We start from the raw sequence: 16,353 nt of genomic DNA, 5'->3' as shown, positions 1-16,353 counted from the left end.
ATAGACCCTCCTCAGTGATTTGTGTCATTTCTGAATCTGAACATACAGTTTCTTCTAATGCCTTACTGCTTTCTTCCAGCTTGGCTTCTACATGTAAAAGTATTTGGGCACCACGTTTTGAGTCAGAATGACAAGATCTTGCTTGGTCATGACTGACCTTACAAGAAGATGCCTCAGTAACAGTTGCAGAATTAGCACTCATACAGAAAGGCGAAGCCCTGATTCTTTCCTTGCCACTGCGTGTGTAGAATGGCATGTTGGCGATTTTATTTTTTTCTGCAGTTAACTTGGATTACAGGTAATTTTTTCTTTACCAAGTTAAAAGATGTATTTTTACATTTTTGTTTCCCTGACTTAAAAACACTATTCACTTTAACATAGGATTTAGCAGATGATGTAGCAGGATTACTATCATCATGACTGGTGCCAGCAGCTGCTTGGTGCTCCTGGTCTTCTCTGTACTGCTGTGAATCCATTTTGATGACACAGTAGAATGTCACTGCAGACTTTTAACAACACTGCCAGCCCTATAATTGGAATTTCTGTTTCACCACTAAACACTGCCACCTCTCCTCTTTCTGGGTGAGCTATGGCATAGTAGAATGTCACTGGAGCCTTTGAAGATCACTACCAGCTCTATAATTTGTCTTTCAGACTGAAAACTTCCACCTCTTCTGTTTGTGTGAACTATAACTCTGTAGAATGTCACTGGAGACTTTGAAGAACACTGCCAACCCTCTTCTTTCTGTTCTAGCTATGATGCGCCCCAACTGCACGACATAGTTAAAAAGAAAGAGGAGCCAACAACCCTGCTACCATTTCTGTGTCTCTCTGTGAAATGGTGCAGAATCTCCGTGGAGGTCGATATTTATAAAATTCAAAACTGGCGAGATCCGGCAACGCAACGATGATGTTTTGCCTCGCTTTCAGTTCAGGGGGTGCACGAAAGTACCGAGCCGACTCGGCTCGGTACTTGGATCGGCTATGTTCGGGTGGGATTGGTTTTCTGAAATCCGAGCCCGAGCATCTCTATTAAAAACAATGTACTTAATTTGCCACCACGCACCCAAACAAAATTAGGACTCTATTTTGCATTTGTAGCTGATGAAGCCTTAGCACTTCAAAGTAATATTTTAAAACCTTACACCCCAAAAAACTCTCATACCTGAAAGGAGGATCTTTATTAGCGATAAGCAAGAACAAGGCGAGTAGTTGAAATTGCTTTTGGTATATTGAATAACCAATTTAGGATTTTCATACCGCCAAAAATCTACGCCTTGACAAAATAAACAAGGTTGTGTCCTACACAACATTCTTAGGCGGAAAAGCCCCAGTGTGCGCAGCCCAGCTTCTACTATGGAGCATACTCTCTCTCTCCCTCCCTTCTCTCCAGGGTATCCGCATGCCTCTCTGCCATCTTCTCCTGGATGTCCTCTAGATTTCTTAAACTCAATCTTGCTAAAACTGAACTCATTGTCTTTCCTCCCTCTCGTACCTCCTTCCCCTCTGACCTCTCTATCAATGTTGACAACTCATCTATCTCCCCTGTTCTCCAACTCCGCTGCCTAGGTGTCATCCTCAACTCCTCTCTTTCCGTTTCCAGCTTCCCAACATTGTCCGCATTCGGCCCTTCCTCTCCCAGGATGCCACCAAATCTCTCGTCCACTCTCTGATCATCTCCCACTTGGACTACTGCAACCTTCTCCTTATCGGCCTCCCCCTCTTTAATCTCGCTCCCCTTAGATCTGTACTTAACGCCGCTGCTAGGCTTATTTTCCTCTCTCGCCGTTCCACCTCTGTCTCCCCACTCTACCAAGCCCTTCACTGGCTCCCCTTCCCATACAGAATCCTTTTCAAGCTCCTCACTCTGACTTACAAGGCCCTCGCCAACTCCACTGCTCCCTACATCTCTAACCTTATCTCTATTCACACTCCCTCCCGCCCACTGCGATCGTCCAATGATCATCGCCTCTCTTCCCCTCTGATTACCTCCTCTCACGCACGTATCCAAGACTTCTCCCGTGCCGCTCCCTTCCATTGGAACAAGCTCGCCCGCTCCATTAGAACTTCCCCTAATCTGTCCTCTTTCAAACGAACATTAAAAACCTACCTTTTCCTTAAAGCCTTCCAGTCTCATGCCTAAACTCCCACCGGTCGGCTAGCTCTCTTTCTCATCCCTTCTTCCCTTCTCCCCCTTCCTCGACTCCGTCTCCGTTTCTCCCGTCTCTCCGTCTCATCCATGTGTCTGTCTGTCTTCCCCTCCCTTTAGATTGTTCGCTCCTTTGAGCAGGGCTCTCCTACCTCCTGTTTCCATCACTTTTAACTGCGCTCTCCAGCTACTCTGCTCACCTCCTCCCGGTCCATCTGCCCTGTCTCCTCTCGCTTCTCTCTGCTCCCCTCAGTGACTCTCAACCTGTCATCTGTACCCACCCTCTTGGGCCATAGTTACCTGCCTATACTCACTTTTCCCCTCCCTCCCTCTCTTTCATGCTGTGCCTGAGCCCCCAGAGTTATAGTGCTTACTGTTACTTGTACTGTGCTGTTTCACCTTGTACTGTGCCATTGTTTGTCCCTGTATGGCGCTACGGATACTTTGTGGCGCCCTATAAATAAAAATGAATAATAATAATAATAATAATAATACTGTAGAAGTTGAGGAAGTGGTGGGGTCTTCCCAGATGAGAAATTCCAGCGAAACAACCAAAGTAAACAGGGAGAAGTACAGTATTTGGAATTTTGTAATGGTGAGGGCAGAATGAGATGTTAGAATCTATATACATCTGTGTTGGAAGTACTCATGTTTGCCAAAATGTAAATAAATATTTTATGCATTCATGATTTTGTGTGTTTACTTACTATGCCACTTGCCGGTATGTCTTCAGTTTGCAGAGGGACAGGTGAGGAACTACACTCCATCAGGGGCACGTTGCATGTTTACAGTCTGGCTGTTTTCTGTCAATCATGATACACTTGAGGTCAAAGTATCACAACCTAGATACATACACATCTTCAGACCCTGCCCCAGATGTTTTGGAGGACTCTCCAACTTATTGAGTTCCTTCTTGAACACAGTCCTCATTTTGTGGATCAAAATAAAGTCTCATGTAATAAAGTACTTACCTTGCTATAATAGTGATGAAATTTGGAATAGAAAGCGTTGAATCCGTTTGTAAAGTCCGAAAAACTTTAACAAAAAGTGTCAATACAGAGCTGCAAATACCACTGCTGATGAATTCTAGACAAGTGAACGTTCACCCACAATGCTCCACTCTGTAGCTAAGGCTGCCATGATTGGTCAATACCAACTTTTAATGTCCACGTATGCACTAGAAGCGTCTATATAAACTGAAAGGAGCAAGGCTGTCACCAGCGGTACATGACAACATGTCAGAGGAGCAAAGGAAAGGAGGGGTGGAGGGGGATGCCATAGGACTAGGTTAAAAGAGCCAAACCAATGAATCCAAGGGAGATAAAAAATACAGAAAAGTTTATAACAGAAAGAAAATAATAATGTAAAAGCTGATTAATATGCTACATGACAAACTTGGAGAAAACAGAAACAAGTTCCAGATACAGAAATGATGGTCAGATTTGAAGAATAAGAAGCAACAAAAGTTGAAGAGGGTTCGAATGCACATGAAAAAAAGTGAGTATGAAAAGTGGTTATTAAAACGTTGTAAAACTTGTTAGTAAACGGTTTAAGTAATTAACAATAACAATGATTAGTATGATTAGTAAAATAGTGATATCTATTATAGAAAGAAAAATATGTGATGAAGTGTGCACAGCAACACAGAAAAAGAAAAGAGAGGGAGCTGTAGCTGCTGTGGACATATAAGAGGAAAACACAGACATTGGAACTGACAGTTTCCGTCCTTCATTTAGATACCATCGTCATTTCAGATGAAAGTTCGGAAGTAGAGAAGGAGGCCCCAAGTATCAATAGTTCTCTGGGTTCCGATGATGCAAAAGGTGTAGATGAGAAGATGGCAAAGCTGAAAGAATATTTTAAAGAATTGAGGGTTAAAATAAATGATGACAGGAAGAAATTCCTCAGACTGGAGAAAAAGTATCTTCATTTGTTTCACATGTATGAAAAAATATTGCTTGAAGCCTCTAGTCAGCTGAAAAGTAAAAATATGTAGTTATATCATATTGGTTAATATAGTATCCTGTTCTGTAGTGTGAGGAATTCTTATGTCACACCCACTGGCTGCTATATATATATATATATATATATCTGCCTGATTAAATACACATACATAGAGGTATATGAAACAACATAAAATAAATGGTGCACATAACACACCAGTAAATAAATTAGACTTTGTAGATATTATCTACATATATGTACATGCACTTACATTTCAAGATAATTAATAACATCTTTGTTCATTCACATGTGCTGTGGTACAGACAAAGCAGGCAAAACTACATGTAGAGAAAGCTTGTAAAGCGAAACTTTTCACAATTGAAACAGATTGGCGGTTGCTTACTCTGGATCTAGGGGCCAGGGCCTAAGCCGTTCCTTGCCACTCCGTGTCGTAAATGGCATATTGCCAAGTTTACGTTTCTCCTCAGATGATTTTAATTCTTTTTTTGCTAATTTTAGTGAACTTTGGCTGTTTGCATTTTACATGCCCTCTACTAGGAGATTGGGCACCGGCCTTGGCAGACGAAGTTGATGGCATTTCATCGTCTATGTCATGACTAGTGCCAGCAGCTTCTGCATTAGGAGGAAGTGGTTCTTGATCTTTCCCTACTTTATCCTCCAAATTTTTGTACTCCATTATAGTTTAATCTCTGGTACTAATATTTCTGGACTGCAGGAACAGTGAACGTAGTTTAATCTCTGGTACTAATATTTCTGAAGTGCAGGAACAGTGAACGTAGTTTAATCTCTGGTACTAATATTTCTGGACTGCAGGAACAGTGAACGTAGTTTAATCTCTGGTCCTAATATTTCTGAACTGCAGGAACAGTGAACGTAGTAAAATATTGCAGTACTAATATTTCTGGACTGCAGGAACAGTGATCATATTTTTATATATTGCAGTAGTAATATTTCTTGACTGCAGGAACAGTGAACGTATTTATATATTGCAGTACTAATATTTCTTGACTGCAGGAACAGTGAACGTAGTAAAATATTGCAGTACTAATATTTCTTGACTGCAGGAACAGTGAACATATTTATATATTGCAGTACTAATATTTTTGACTGCAGAAACATTAAACATAGTGTAATATTGCAGTACTAATATTTCTGGACTGCAGGAACAGGGAACGTATTTATATATTGCAGTAGAAAATTTTTAATACTTTTTTTATAATTTTTTTAAAATTATTTTTGTATAATTTTTTTTAATTTTTATTTTATTTTGTAATAAATTTTTAATAACATTGGACTTAGCAGGACAGAGCACAGGACACAGCACCACTGGACTCAGCAGGTCAGAGCACAGGACACAGCACCACTGGACTCAGGAGGTCAGAGCACAGGACACAGCACCACTGGACTCAGCAGGACAGAGCACTGGACAAAGCACCACTGGACTCAGCAGGACAGAGCACTGGACAAAGCACCACTGGACTGATCAGCAGGACAGAGCACACCACAAAGTAACCACTGGATTAGCAGGACAGAGTGACAGGACACAGACAGGACACAGGAGCACCACTACTACAACCTTCCCTGATCTGAGCCCGAATGAAAATGGCGGCCGCAAGCGGGGAATTTATGACATCCGAGTCTCGCGAGATCCGACGTGAGACTTGAATGTCATAGCCTCAGTTTTGTTTTTTTGCCGCCGGAAATACCCGAACAGTGCTCGGATCCCGTCGGATCCGCACTGTTCGGGTGGGCTCGGATAAGTGCAATCCGAGCCCGCTCATCTCTAGGAGTAATAAATACAGAAATAATAAAATGGAGGTTTTTACATTCAAAATATGTAGATAGAAGCCAGAGCGATGCATTACTGCTTTGCTAGAGCAGCCCCCAGTGGTCGCAAAATATAGTGCAACACAACGGGCTTTTTAAAAGAATAGGTCACCTATTCTCTCACAGCCCCTTTCACCAGCAATAGCCCTTGCATAGGGAAGTCTATATAACAAGCATTACGGCGGTACATGTACCGCCACAATACTTGCTCTGTTATTGTCATCTCAGAAACAGGTGTAAATCATTAAAAATAAAAAAAATTATTTTTATAATGCATTTTTTCAGTGTTTATTTTTATTTCATTTTTTAGTATTTTGTATCTATTTTTAACTTTACTTTGCAAACATTTTTTTATTTTTTTAATTAGTGGAACTGAAAGCCCAAATCTGGCTCCACGAAGCAATCATACGACTGAGGGGACATATGGCTGTCTTTATTACATATGACACTTGCTTGATTGAAGCTTGGGCATACATTGGGCACCCAGAAATCCGCCAAAATGCCATTGAAATGTGCAAGCTATGCACCATTAAAGACAGATCTCAGTCCGCTCACCCTTTAGTGAAGTGGATATGGATGAACGCCACTGTGCACAGCAGTGAACCCCCTGAGGATGCTCCCTCTCCATCCCTTTATCTCATTTCAGTAATCTTGCTCCACAATATGAAATCTTACTTTTGTTCTGCTCTGCAAAACTATGTGCAATGGAGCGCCTAATCTGTACTTTGTAAGGAATGCCTTTACCCTCGCCCAGCTCCTCCCACTGGCTGCTGCAAACTTCTGCTTTTCCGCAAATGACACCATTTTGCTCCATAACTCTAGGAGAAAAATATGGTGTATATCACTACCAAAGAGTGCTGTACCCTGCATATCAGACACTTTGCACTTTGTAAATGACCTCCTGTGTATACTACGGCTGCATAATTATATTGTTCCCAGAGAAAACGCATGTAACTATCATCTCTAATGAGATAGTTCACTAGTCGATCTACACAACACTGTAGACAGGCCTATAAGGGTGACATGTATAATACGGTTTTGCTAATTTAAATGAGGTATTACAATTTCCAAAGTCTATTGTTACATCTTATAATATCACTGGACACCATAGAAGCTAGCTCGGTGGGTGCTTGAGCACGTACAATGTTTGTGTTACTTCTAAACATGTCTGTGCATGGCCTTCTCAGTCATATTGGGTGGTAATGAGAGCACACCAAACCACTTTTCAACTTTGGCTACGATGCCGGACTCACATTCACATTCAGTGCATTTGACCTAACAGATGCTGCAAACCACACTGCTCTGTACATTAACATGCTGCAAAGCACATTCATCCGTGCGCAAGTACATTACTAAAAAAAGCATAATTATTATTTTTTTTAGTATCTGGCAAATTAAAATAATCTAGTCTTTAAAAGATCAAATAGAACTATAATTCAATGCATACTATGCCCTCAAAACAACCTACAGATAACTCGGATCTATATTTAGATTGCTGTGGAAGGTGGAATGAGTTTTTCCCTCTACAATTTGATTAAGAATTAACGACTTACTAAAGCAAGTATTAGCAATATATATTGAAATAAATCCCTATAATACACTTCTTGATCTGTCTCTTCCAGGATTGTCAAACACTCAAACAATCTGATAAGTGCTACAGTATATGAATATCAACTATAAGAGCAGTGTAATAGAGGCAAAAGAGGAACTTTCAGTGAATATATAATGATAGTGGAACACACAGCAGCAATACATACCTTCCCACCTACAGTACAGACCAATTCAAATATATTTACATGCAAAACAGAAAGTGGCTATTTTAAATATATGTTTCAGGGAATCTTCCAACTAATGGTGATCCCCACACTGTAATTCTGCATATTAATAAAGGAAGTCCCCAGGACTCAGCAGAATTATAATAAAATCACAACTTTTTAGGCTAGAATCCCTTTACAAAGTAAACCTTCTAAAGACATTTTCCATTAAACCATTTTGCTTTTACTGTATTTCTGCTTATTAAAAACATTACTCCCCTCCCCTTTCAGAGAAGCAGTACAATAACCTTTATTAGTATGTAGATACCATCAGTGTGGCATATATTTCTGTGTGACCTAAAGCAACTTAACTCCCTGCATTGTGACATTTCTATGCAGTCTATTTTGTGAACCTTAGGTTATGATGTTCATGTTCAAAAACATATAAATCTTACGTGCCAGAGATCATGCTTTACCTATTTCCCAAGATTCATCTTTTGTGCAAGTAGTTCAAATAAGGTATATTTCTCAAAGCTCAAGTATTGCCTACAGTATGTTTTGATGCCTATGTTTTAAACCTCTTGTAGCCTTGTTCCACAGTTTCAGTACTGATTATATTTTAAATATAAAGTACTGCCTATGTACTAAAGCTCCAATCCTGCCTATGTACTAAAGCTCCAATCCTGCCTATGTACTAAAGCTCCAATCCTACCTATGTACTAAAGCTCCAATCCTGCCTATGTACTAAAGCTCCAATCCTACCTATGTACTAAATCTCCAATCCTGCCTATGTACTAAAGCTCCAATTCTGCCTATGTACTAAAGCTCCAATCCTGCCTATGTACTAAAGCTCCAATCCTGCCTATGTACTAAAGCTCCAATCCTGCCTATGTACTAAAGATCCAATCCTGCCTATGTACTAAAGCTCCAATCCTACCTATGTACTAAAGCTCCAATCCTGCCTATGTACTAAAGCTCCAATCCTACCTATGTACTAAATCTCCAATCCTGCCTATGTACTAAAGCTCCAATTCTGCCTATGTACTAAAGCTCCAATCCTGCCTATGTACTAAAGCTCCAATCCTGCCTATGTACTAAAGCTCCAATCCTACCTATGTACTAAATCTCCAATCCTGCCTATGTACTAAAGCTCCAATTCTGCCTATGTACTAAAGCTCCAATCCTGCCTATGTACTAAAGCTCCAATCCTGCCTATGTACTAAAGCTCCAATCCTGCCTAAGTAATAAAACTCCAATTCTGCCTATGTACTAAAGCTCCAATCCTGCCTATGTACTAAAGCTCCAATCCTGCCTATGTACTAAATCTCCAATCCTGCCTATGTACTAAAGCTCCAATCCTGCCTATGTACTAAATCTCCAATCCTGCCTATGTACTAAAGCTACAATCCTGCATATCTACTAAAGCTCCAATCCTGCCTATGTACTCAAGCTCCAACACTGTCTATGTCCAAAAGCTCCAATCCTGCCAGTGTACACTTTCTCTTGTGTGCATGCGCAGTACGCCCTACTCTGCATAAGCCCCACTATAAGAATTTGCTGTGCTCACAACAAATTAGTTTGTCCCCATGCACTGTCCATGGTACTGAATGTAGGCACCATTAACCGGTTTATAAAGCAGCAGAGGGTAATGAAATATAAAATGTTGGTGAGGCAATATATCTATGTCATTGCTTATTGTAAGCGAATTAGTCATTGCAAAGAATCTGTTGAAAGGTCATAACTTCTGCTCTTTTTGTGAGCACCCAATGGTGAGAGGTTTACTGAGGGATAACTGGGTTATACCAAGCTTATTACTCAGAACCAACACAGCTATATAAAGTTTTTTTATAAATACATAAGTACTTTGTTTCCATACAATTAAAATGTTGTGGTTTTTGTTGCTTAGTAATCATAACACTTGGGGGTAAATGTATCATACCCCAATATTTGCAACTTGCGGGAGATCGGCGTCTTCGCAGCTTAAATTTAAAGCGGCGCTGCCTTGTAAAGGTTTCCCGGGGTATGATACATTTACCCCTTAGTATTTTTTTAGCTGTTTTTGGGTTGCAAATGTACAGTATGTGAATACATAATTATGTATATAAATAATTAAGCTTATTATAAAACTAAATGGTTGCTTGAAATTAAGTGGATTTACTGAATGACAATTCTCCTGCAATGGCAGCACGGTGGCTAAGTGGTTAGCACTTCTGCCTCACAGTGCTGGGGTCATGAGTTCAATTCCCGACCATGACCATATCTGTGTGGAGTTTGTATGTTCTCCCTGTGTTTGCGTGGGTTTCCTCTGGGTGCTCCTCCCACACTCCAAAAAAACATACTGATTGACCCTAGTCTCTCTCTGTCTGTTTGTGTGTGTGTGTATGTTAGGGAATTTAGACTGTAAGCTCCAATGCGGCAGGGACAGATGTGATTGAGTTCTCTGTACAGTGCTGCGGAATCAGTGGCGCTATATAAATAAATGGTGATGATGATGATGAATGTTATAGTTGTTCTGGGCAGTGGTCAGGCTCCCACTATCATTGACAACCACATAGGGTCTGAGTCATTAAGGAGAGCAAAGCAAAAAAAAAAAAAAAGGAAGTAGCGTAGCACCTTGCCAAAACTATGTTGTATGGGAGGGGGAGATGAATTTAAAATGTGGAGACAGATTTATAATTGGGGTAAGGTATGTCCTAGATCAACTTTAAATTTCAGTGTAAAAATGATGACATCAAGTATTCGTCTGCTACATGAAGAAACAGCCAGTATTTCCTTACGTGCAAAATAATAAATTTATTTGCACCCCTTTGAATTTTAACATGGCTTGCTCTATGTTAAAAGCAAACTTACTCCTTTTTTTTGCTTTACCTTCATCAATGGCCCATAAACTCTACTGCATTACGTTATTTTTTTTTTTTAATATTCAGCCTGCGAGAACATAGTTATAACATATATGCGACCCCTGAAGTAAATACAAGACAGCATTGCTCCAGAATATTGTGTGAGGCTAATAACAAAATAGAAACACCTGGTGAGTAACATCAAGTATGCTGAAAGTGAGGACACAACACACAAGTACATCCTATGCAGTGTTTATAACACATTTGCCTGCATGCTCACAGAATTGTAAGTAAATGCTTATCATGCCTGCTTGTTGACACCTGTGATTGTTGAGAAGTGTTTCATGAGCAGCAGTGACTATTACAGTTCAACTTGCTGGTGCAATAGTGTCTAAGTAAGGGAAATGGAAACTGGAAATAAAATAGGAAATTGATGCTGGAGATACGTTATTTGTGAAGTTTAAAACCTGAAATCTAAGTGATTGTCTGCATTCCACACCACAATCTTCAAGCACCGGTTTATCTGAAGCCTTATATCACCACTGCTCTGGGATGTCATTAGTGTTTAGGTTATTTAGATTGGCTGCATGTTGCTCTATCACCTCCAAACTTGGCTACACATGGACAGTTGGGAATTGGCTGACCTCATATTCTCTTATTGTTAACATTATAATGCTCTGATTTGGTAGAGGTATAGTCCTGGTGACTTCAAAACGGGTTGCCAAATATGTGATGAACATGACTGCAATTAAAAAAAATTAGTTGTTTGAACTTAATTTGATATAGAGATGCATTTGTCAGCACAGTCTTTGTGTGCCAGTTTGCAAAGAGCATTACATCCCTACTCAGTACTGTCGGTGGACCCTGCTTCTATCACTATTAATAATGCGAGGTCACACATGCACCGCTCAGAAGAGGTCTCTGCTCTTTTGAGAGCCTTGTAGGGACCCAGCATTGCCTCCAGGACCCATAGCTGCTGCACCCCCTCCACCCTCTATTGTTACACCTCTGCCCAAATCATAACACTGCCCCATAAGTGTCCTCAGCATGAACAGATTATTGTACTTATGTGGGGGCATCATTTCTAAACAAAATCTTTTCTGATTGGAGCAGTTTTGATCGGGGATGGACAACCACCTATTTTTATAATGTATATGTGAGGTTATTGTTTGACATGGAAATGTAAGCAGGTGGGCATGTCCTGCACTGGGTTCCCCAATCTCTTTATTTGGTGCTGGTACTGAACAGGCAGATAACTTCTGGTAGTCACCCTGTATTACAAGAGCTAACCCTTCTTCTTAATACCTCCCCTGTTACTGTCACTAGCTACCATTCATGTACTGTCAGAATAGTGGAGCAGAGTTGTAGATATGTCACTGCAGAGCTGAGCTCATCCCATGGTTCTGTATTTTCTGTAAGACCATTCTACCTACCTTGTCTTTGCAGCAGTATACACTCATGATTACAGTAAAGCGTTCTTGGTATATATTAAGGCATTCAGCCTATTTAGGCTTCCTATATGAACATTACTGCGGTATTATCTGAAAAGCAAAGCTTTAAATGCTACATGAAAACAAATACCTTTCTGCAGTTTCTGTAGTTCAGCTCTGTGGCAACAAAACAGTTAATTTCATCCACACTGAAACAAGTTCCTACATCTGCGCAATAAGTATTATCCCATTGCACATATACACAATTGTATATTTCACACTATTACTAGTAGACAAAAAAAATGTATTATTCAATAAAACCATCCCTGTGGGCAGCTACATATTTTACCATTTATTTAGATGCTTCATAAAAAGCTATCCTTGGCAGATGTATTTGGATTTACAGGCACCATACAAATGACTAACCTAGAAAAGACATTGACACCAGACATAAAGAGCACGTATTTATATGTGCACAATTCTCTCCTTCTGCTCTTGCCTCCCCCTGTTTGAAGGAGGGTGTGGATATTTGTGCAGAGATCCATCTAATTTCTTTCACTCTCTTCTTTGTGCTTCATCTAATGCCACATTCTATGTTGTGAGGATTGTCTGCGCGTCAACACAGTTCTATTATTTGGTGTGTGTTTCCGCGGTCTGGGCATTTGCATATGTGCGGGATGAAGAGCTATTTTATATTTGCACTGAGGTAAACATGGTTGAAATAGACTCCCACAGTGGTCCCTTTGTCTGTCACAGCGCCTCAGTGCACAGATTTGCCTTTCACAAGCTCCAATCTGGAGTCTGCATAGGAATTTGAAAGCACCTCTTATAACTGGAAAGACGTTATGGGACCTTACACTATTGTTTTTTATCCATTTGTGTTTTGCAGGGCATAATAAAAAATAGGCAGTAGCAATTACTTCCTGGGAATAGTAGAGAAAAGCTTTCTCTTCGGCAGTGTAAAGGTTAACATGAGAAGAGAAAGGCAAAGAGCCACCTTAGCGCATGTCAAGTAAATGAACCATTACCAGCTGGTTTTCTCTGTGCGTTGCAGGCTGCATGCGATAGGCTGCACCTCTGGCAGCTACCACTGTCCCTAGAATTAATTTTAATGTCACGTGCTCTGAACAGCAAACACAGATATGGTTTCTGGGTAAGGTGCAGTGAGAGGGGGATATTGTGACGTTTTGCACGTACAGACTCCTCCTAGCTTGGCTGCAAGCTCAGCATCAATCTGGCAAAATGCTCCCTTGGATACTAAAGTCACAATAAACAGTCAGTGTAGCTGAGTTGCCGCTCAGTGGCTGCTTGAAGCATGTGCACAAACTAATTGTGTCAAAGGACAGTTTAATACGATATGTTCATGTATGAAGACAATATTCTTATGTCTTACACTGAATTTTCTGAAAAGATGAAGTGCTTCCGCTTATATGTCTGATAGAGGTGTGTTTAATACCCCGATCTTCCTACATCAGGTTGGCAGGACTCAGAGACTAACATCACTAATCTGTGCTGCCCTTTCTACTGTCTAACTGCAAATATGTGGCTTCCTGATTGTCTCCATTCTTGTCCCCGACAATATGACACTGCCCCTTTCCTCAGTAATGTAAGAGGACAAGTCTATCCCTCCCAAAGGATCAGCATGATCAACTGTGATACTGTGACAGTTCTGATGATCTGATTGGCTTCAGGTTGTCCCATCCCTGCCGACTTTAAAAATGGGGACAAACTAACATAGAGGTGCTGAAGAAATATACAAATGAGGTCTGGTTATAGACAGATATACCATTAAAAGCCTAAAAATAGGTGAAAGAACAGTTATTACTTTACATTTATAGTAAACTCTCCAGTCATAGTCCTTGGTACAAATCTACAAACCTGCACATCATTGTTGTTATGTTACATAGGAGGCTGCAGGCCTTTCACTCAGTCTCCTGCACTTCCCCACACCTTCAAGTGGGAATAGATTAAGTGAAATAGAAATAAAATCAATAAATAACAGCCATGGAGGAACAAGTAGGTTCCTGAAGACATTCTTAGAGCTAGACTTATTGTAAGGAGGGGAGGTTTGGACCTTACGAAAGTTATTCATAAGAACTATGGGGCTCATTTAGCGTTGGGTGCTTTTAAAACATACTTATGTAGGTATATTGAGTTGGACTTTTCTCAAGACACGTCTTGCTCAAAAACAGTAGTATTTGCGCCAGGCTAATAGCATAGAGATAGAGTAGAGATTTGAGTTTATAGTATTAGTAGTAAATGTAAGCTGCAATACTCTATTTGTTCACAATATAATAATGTAAGGAAGTGCCATATACATAAGAGAAAATATTGTCTTGACATTTATTAATAAATATTACTACATATCTAATACATATATAAAAATACATAATAGAATGCAAGCACAAATCTGAAATACAAATTAAGTGACATGAAATACAAAAATGTTGTTTTACCTTTTAAAAATCAAATGGGATCTTTCCTGCTGTGGTAATGCAAACGGAGATGTCAATTAAGTAATGTGAATAGATGGCTGGGAATATTTTAAGATTGAAGTACAATCAGCTGGAAAGGTCAGTATCAGCCAATCAGAAGTGACTAGCTAGTGTTGATGATAATCATCATTTTCAAGATGTATTGTTGCACCATCCCTCAGGTATCTGCAAGAGATAATTCTCTTAATACTGTAGGTATATCTCTGTCTACATCTAACTGTGTTGCAATTGCGGTCCTCACCTATCCTCCTTCCACCTCTCCAGGTGTAAAGGACTCATGTCAATAATGCACACAAATCTAGATATAGATGTACACAGACACATTTTTGGTGTGCATGCGTGGTATGGAATTGCATTTCGAACGCAAAAAAAATTGGTATAGGTTCAACTCTATGTGAGCCCTATATGAGCAGTTAGATGTTTCAACTTTGGACATCAGTTAGTCACAACATCACTGCTGCATTAATCTGGGAAATATATTTTGGCAGAACCAAATAAATTATTATAAATGAGACACTACAAATTTACATAACATCTTATGTTGTCATTCTGCATCATATGATTCAAAAACACAGCAATAAAATAACAATAGATTAAAACAAACCTGTTGCAGGCAAAGATTATTAGTAGAGCAATCAGCAATAAAAACAGCAGTGTATCAAATGATTCTTCCATATTAAAGGGAATATTTATTTAGGGAATAAATGTCCCAATGAAAACCAAAGTCCAAAGCATAAACCCATATTGCCTACACTGTAATCGTATGAATTGTACCGCCATGATAGTTGTCAGGAAATGGGGTGCTACTGGACTGAGAACTTTTTAGTCTTCACCCATTTCTCACAAGTTAATGTACTTTTTAATCCTTGGCTCAGTCTAAGTGTATACACCACATCATTGGTGTATTGTTATTTCATGTTGTTAGGTACATTTTGCCAATGCTATTACCTGCAATATTGTATGTATTAGAAATATAAAGAATATTGCCATATTGTGTGAAAGTAACAGGACAACAGAAGTCATTTTGCATGTTTTAGCTAAGTTAATTACCATATATCTCCAATGTCCATTGTTATGAGGTGTGGCTTAAATCTGGTTTCTAATCAAAACAATGGCGGAGTGACTTGATATAGCTAGCTAGCAGTCCACATTAATTAGCTAGGTCAACAGGTGATATGAGAGGTAATTAAGTTAGAACTTGTAGATGTTATGCAATGTGCCTCCACAGTAATATACTGGCTGAAATAGCATTGGGAAATGTATTAATATGTATCAATATAAATGTTATTGTAACAAAATGTATCACAGTCTCAGATTGTGTAACACTGCTGATACAATGTGTCAAAAGTCTTATTGTTTTATTTAAGCGTGAAGTGTCATTCCCTGATGTAATATAGTAACCCTTTGTTTAGTCTATTCAGCCAAATAGCTAATTGAGTCCAGCCATTCCATTCTATAATCAAGATAACAGAGACAGTATGTCTGACAGCTAATGTGTCCACTGATAGACTCCTGCTGTAAGGGGGAGGACTAAGACATTTGACCTTTCTCCCTCTGTATACAGCCAAGAATATAGGGAGAGCAGAATGCCAAGGGAGCTATTCTAGCTTGGAGGATCCTGGTGTACAAGACATCAGCGAAAAGGACTCTGGGCCAGGGCCATCTTAACAACATTATGGCCCCCCGGGCAAAGCAGTGCACTTGGGCCCCTACCTACACAACCACTCACAGGAATAAAAATGTAAATTATTAATAAAATTAAGTTTATATTTATTGATACCTGCAACAAAAACCAGTGTTTAAACATTTAAAAACATGCTGTACAGCTGTGCCATGGTACATGGGTGAATAGATTTTTTTCCTGTTGGGCCCTGGCTATAGGGCCCCTATGAT

The 16,353-nt window shown here is 39.7% G+C and overlaps 1 long non-coding RNA gene across 1 annotated transcript in view; it reads right to left on the bottom strand.

Moving 5' to 3' along the window:
- Positions 1–3,927: 3,927 nt before the first annotated feature.
- LOC142149913 (uncharacterized) overlaps positions 3,928–16,353 on the bottom strand; it is a 48,111-nt gene continuing 35,685 nt past the window's right edge. The window contains exons 3-4 of the long non-coding RNA XR_012690921.1: positions 14,422–14,625; positions 3,928–4,124 (exon numbers count right to left, since the gene is read on the bottom strand). This is a non-coding gene — a long non-coding RNA (uncharacterized LOC142149913). The remainder of the gene's footprint in view (positions 4,125–14,421; positions 14,626–16,353) is intronic.

Source organism: Mixophyes fleayi, chromosome 4 (assembly GCF_038048845.1).
Source record: "Mixophyes fleayi isolate aMixFle1 chromosome 4, aMixFle1.hap1, whole genome shotgun sequence".
Lineage (NCBI taxonomy): Eukaryota > Metazoa > Chordata > Amphibia > Anura > Limnodynastidae > Mixophyes > Mixophyes fleayi.
Note: the sequence above shows the minus strand (reverse complement) of the source record. Positions and strands in the feature narration are given on the sequence as shown.